This window comes from Styela clava, chromosome 13 (assembly GCF_964204865.1).
Source record: "Styela clava chromosome 13, kaStyClav1.hap1.2, whole genome shotgun sequence".
Taxonomy (NCBI): domain Eukaryota; kingdom Metazoa; phylum Chordata; class Ascidiacea; order Stolidobranchia; family Styelidae; genus Styela; species Styela clava.
The window spans coordinates 16022501-16027500 of record NC_135262.1 but is presented as its reverse complement, the minus strand read 5'-3'; the positions used below and the strand labels follow the sequence as shown (position 1 = coordinate 16027500).

The 5000-nt window shown below is 57.2% G+C and overlaps 2 non-coding genes and 1 pseudogene across 2 annotated transcripts; all 3 read left to right on the top strand.

Annotated features, from left to right (window-relative positions):
• The first annotated feature begins 1545 nt into the window (after window positions 1-1545).
• LOC144431604 (small subunit ribosomal RNA) lies at window positions 1546-3355 on the top strand. The gene has a single exon (XR_013480167.1). It is a non-coding gene; the product is annotated as a small subunit ribosomal RNA (ribosomal RNA).
• Window positions 3356-3653: 298 nt separating this feature from the next.
• Window positions 3654-3807, top strand: LOC144431678 (5.8S ribosomal RNA). The gene has a single exon (XR_013480234.1). It is a non-coding gene; the product is annotated as a 5.8S ribosomal RNA (ribosomal RNA).
• Window positions 3808-4095: 288 nt separating this feature from the next.
• The window catches only part of LOC144431793 (large subunit ribosomal RNA), a 3644-nt pseudogene continuing 2739 nt past the window's right edge, over window positions 4096-5000 (top strand).

The window sequence follows — 5000 nt, the reverse complement described above, 5'->3', positions numbered from 1 at the left end:
AAGAAGCCGAGCCGAAAAAAGTTAAAGTACAAACGTGCAAGCATACTAACCTAACCCTAGGTAAGGCATGTCAGAGCGAAAGACAGTAATTTCGAATGAGCCAAGAAAGAGCGGTGCGGGGCCGGTCGGAGCGCACCCTTTTCTCGGTGGCTGGCGGGCGAGAGAGTGCTGCGTCGCCGGCATCGGCGTCGAAAGAAGCCGAGCCGAAAAAAGTTAAAGTACAAACGTGCAAGCATACTAACCTAACCCTAGGTAAGGCATGTCAGAGCGAAAGACAGTAATTTCGAATGAGCCAAGAAAGAGCGGTGCGGGGCCGGTCGGAGCGCACCCTTTTCTCGGTGGCTGGCGGGCGAGAGAGTGCTGCGTCGCCGGCATCGGCGTCGAAAGAAGCCGAGCCGAAAAAAGTTAAAGTACAAACGTGCAAGCATACTAACCTAACCCTAGGTAAGGCATGCCAGAGCGAAAGACAGTAATTTCGAATGAGCCAAGAAAGAGCGGTGCGGGGCCGGTCGGAGCGCACCCTTTTCTCGGTGGCTGGCGGGCGAGAGAGTGCTGCGCCGCCGGCATCGGCGTCGAAAGAAGCCGAGCCGAAAAAAGTTAAAGTACAAACGTGCAAGCATACTAACCTAACCCTAGGTAAGGCATGTCAGAGCGAAAGACAGTAATTTCGAATGAGCCAAGAAAGAGCGGTGCGGGGCCGGTCGGAGCGCACCCTTTTCTCGGTGGCTGGCGGGCGAGAGAGTGCTGCGTCGCCGGCATCGGCGTCGAAAGAAGCCGAGCCGAAAAAAGTTAAAGTACAAACGTGCAAGCATACTAACCTAACCCTAGGTAAGGCATGTCAGAGCGAAAGACAGTAATTTCGAATGAGCCAAGAAAGAGCGGTGCGGGGCCGGTCGGAGCGCACCCTTTTCTCGGTGGCTGGCGGGCGAGAGAGTGCTGCGTCGCCGGCATCGGCGTCGAAAGAAGCCGAGCCGAAAAAAGTTAAAGTACAAACGTGCAAGCATACTAACCTAACCCTAGGTAAGGCATGTCAGAGCGAAAGACAGTAATTTCGAATGAGCCAAGAAAGAGCGGTGCGGGGCCGGTCGGAGCGCACCCTTTTCTCGGTGGCTGGCGGGCGAGAGAGTGCTGCGTCGCCGGCATCGGCGTCGAAAGAAGCCGAGCCAAAAAAAGTTAAAGTACAAACGCGATGCTAATGAGCGAGCCGTTGTCTCGACTAATATGTAGGGGGCGTTCGATCGAGCGTCTGGCTTGAGCGCTTGTCGGCCTAGCAGAACGGTCGCATTGTTATGCCCGGGTTTTAGGCACCGCTGCAGGCGGCCGGCAGAGCTCTTGTTTGTGCGAAACTGAATGGATCGAGCCCGAGAGAGGGCGAGCAAAGAAAAAACGCAAATCGCTCCGCCTGGCACTGCCGGCGAGAGCGTGGACGTCGCGGCCAGCGACTCTCGAAGCTGAGTACGGCCGCAGGCGATCGCCTCGGTCTTAAACGAATGCGACGAGCACGCGCCGGGCGGCCCAGCAAGGGCCGAGCGCAGCTGTCGCAGCTATCTGGTTGATCCTGCCAGTAGTGATATGCTTGTCTCAAAGATTAAGCCATGCAGGTGCAAGTACGAGTTCTCGTAAAGCGAAACTGCGAATGGCTCATTAAATCAGTCTTGGTTTATTTGGTCTCGTAAGCGAAGTGGATAACTCTGGTAATTCTAGAGCTAATACATGCATTAAGCGCCGACTTCGGGAGGCGCGCTTTTATCAGATCAAAACCGACCGGGTTCGTCCTGTGACGTTTGATGACTCTGGATAACCACGCGGATCGTACGGTCTCTGCACCGACGACGTATCATTCAAGTGTCTGCCCTATCAACTGTCGAAGGTACGCTACGTGCCTACCTTTGTGATAACGGGTAACGGGGAATCAGGGTTCGATTCCGGAGAGGGAGCCTGAGAAACGGCTACCACATCCAAGGAAGGCAGCAGGCGCGCAAATTACCCATTCCCGACACGGGGAGGTAGTGACGAAAAATAACAATACAGGACTCTAACGAGGCCCTGTAATTGGAATGAGTACATCCTAAAACTCTTAACGAGTATCCATTGGAGGGCAAGTCTGGTGCCAGCAGCCGCGGTAATTCCAGCTCCAACAGTGTATGCTAAAGTTGTTGCGGTTGAAAAGCTCGTAGTTGGATTTTGGGCGAGCGCCGCCGGTCCGTCGCAAGGCGTGTCACTGGTTGCGTTCGCCTCACCTTCGGTTCTCCGTCGGTGCTCTTGACTGAGTGTCGGCGGTGGCCGATAAGTTTACTTTGAAAAAATTAGAGTGTTCAAAGCAGGCTGTTCGCCTGCATAGTGTTGCATGGAATAATGGAATAGGACCTCGGTTCTATTTTGTTGGTTTTCGGAGCACGAGGTAATGATTAAGAGGGACAGACGGGGGCGTCCGTACTCTGCCGTTAGAGGTGAAATTCTTGGATCGGCGGAAGACGAACTACTGCGAAAGCATTCGCCAAGAATGTTTTCTTTAATCAAGAGCGAAAGTCAGAGGTTCGAAGACGATCAGATACCGTCCTAGTTCTGACTATAAACGATGCCAACTGGCGATCGGGAGGCGTTACCATGACGACCTTTCCGGCAGCTTCCGGGAAACCAAAGTCTTTGGGTTCCGGGGGAAGTATGGTTGCAAAGCTGAAACTTAAAGGAATTGACGGAAGGGCACCACCAGGAGTGGAGCCTGCGGCTTAATTTGACTCAACACGGGGAAACTCACCCGGCCCGGACACAGGTAGGATTGACAGATTGAGAGCTCTTTCTTGATTCTGTGGGTGGTGGTGCATGGCCGTTCTTAGTTGGTGGAGCGATTTGTCTGGTTAATTCCGATAACGAACGAGACTCTGGCATGCTAAATAGTTACGCGACCTTCTCGGTCGGCGTCTAACTTCTTAGAGGGACTAGTGGCGTTTAGCCACACGAGATTGACCAATAACAGGTCTGTGATGCCCTTAGATGTCCGGGGCCGCACGCGCGCTACACTGAGTGAAGCAGCGAGTGTCTAACCTAGGCCGAAAGGTCCGGGTAACCCGTTGAACCTCATTCGTGATTGGGATAGGGACTTGCAATTGTTTCCCTTGAACGAGGAATTCCCAGTAAGCGCAAGTCATCAACTTGCGTTGATTACGTCCCTGCCCTTTGTACACACCGCCCGTCGCTACTACCGATTGAATGGTTTAGTGAGATCCTTGGATCGGCCCCGTCGCGGCTGGCAACGGCCGCGTCGGCGTGTCGAGAAGACGATCAAACTTGATCATTTAGAGGAAGTAAAAGTCGTAACAAGGTTTCCGTAGGTGAACCTGCGGAAGGATCATTACCGAAGGTGGTGGTAGGCCCCGGCCGACCGCGCACTGAATTGTCTTTGGGTGCCGCCGAGAGGGCGGCCGTCAATCGGGGTTCCGCCCCGTGCGACACGCGTAACACGTTGGCATAGCAAGGCAGCCGAGTGCGATGGTGGCTTCTGGGCACCGCGCTCGATGTGCCGCCGGCCCAGCCCGGCGGTCGCTCGGCGCCGTTTGTTGGTGTTTTTGTGCAGTTGTTGTCGGTGGTGGTTTTGTGGTCGATCCCACAGTGTGACGTCCGCGCGCTTCGGCGCCGGGCGAAACGTCGAGGACGACTCTTAACGGTGGATCACTCGGCTCGCGAGTCGATGAAGGACGCAGCCAAGTGCGAGAAGTAATGTGAATTGCAGAACACATTGAACGTCGACCTTCTGAACGCGAATTGCGGTCTCGGGTCAATCCCGGGACCGCGTCTGCCTCAGGGTCGCGTTCGTCCTCACCCGAGGGCCGTCGCCTGGCCTCTGCAAAGACGGCCGGGCGTCGCCCCAAGTTGAAGCGGTCGCCGAGCTTTCTCGGCGCGACCGCGTGTCCCGTACACCGCCGGCCCCTCGACGTGTTCAACTACGTTCGAGGGGCGGGTCCAGGTCGGTCGGTCCGGTCACGAGATCAAGACCGACCGTGGGCCAAGGCGGCGACGGTACGCGCTCGGTCGGCGCCGGCGGCGACGACTTGCGATGCCAGCGGGCCGTGTAAGAAGCGGCCCGCTTGACACATACGACCTGAGTTCAGGCGAGAGCACCCGCTGAATTTAAGCATATTATTAAGCGGAGGAAAAGAAACCAACAGGGATTCCCTGAGTAACGGCGAGTGAACCGGGAAGAGTCCAGCGTCGAATCTGCGCGCTTTTCGAGCGCGCCGAGTTGTGACGTACGGAAGTCCCAGTGCGGCTGACGGCGAGCGCCGGTGTCCTTCTGATCGAGGCCTCGTCCCACGGCGGGTGTTAGGCCCATAGGGGCGCTTGCCTTGGCCGCTTCGGGTCTTCTCGGAGTCGGGTTGTTTGGGAATGCAGCCCAAAGCGGGTGGTAAACTCCACCTAAGACTAAATACGGTCGCGAGACCGATAGCGGACAAGTACCGTGAGGGAAAGTTGAAAAGCACTTTGAAGAGAGAGTTCAAGAGTACGTGAAACCGTTGAGAGGCAAACGGGAGGGCCCGTCAGGTCGCCGGCTCGCTTTCAGTTGGGTGCGGGGGCGCGCCGTCTCGGTTCGCGGACGCTTAAGGCGCCGCTGCCGAGTCGGCTCGCGCACCGTCTCAGCGCACTAGCGACCGGCGCGGGTCACGACCGGTTTGCCGTCGGTCTAAGTCCCCGCGCGAAGGTGGCCTCCGCTCCGGCGGGGGTGTTACAGCGCGCGGGCGGTGCGGCCCGGCGGCGGATCGAGGAAAGGATGCCGCGCGCTCTCTGTGTGCGGCCGTCGCCGTTCGGCTGGCTTGTCGTTCGCCTGCACTGTACGCAGTGCCGGTGTTCGGCGGGCTGCCGCTTCGGTGGCGCGCCGTCGACGCGCTCGGGGTCCGTGGCCACGTCGGCCACCCTCCCGACCCGTCTTGAAACACGGACCAAGGAGTCTAACATGAGCGCGAGTCGTCGAGTGGTTCGAGACTCGCAGGCGAAATGAAAGTGAA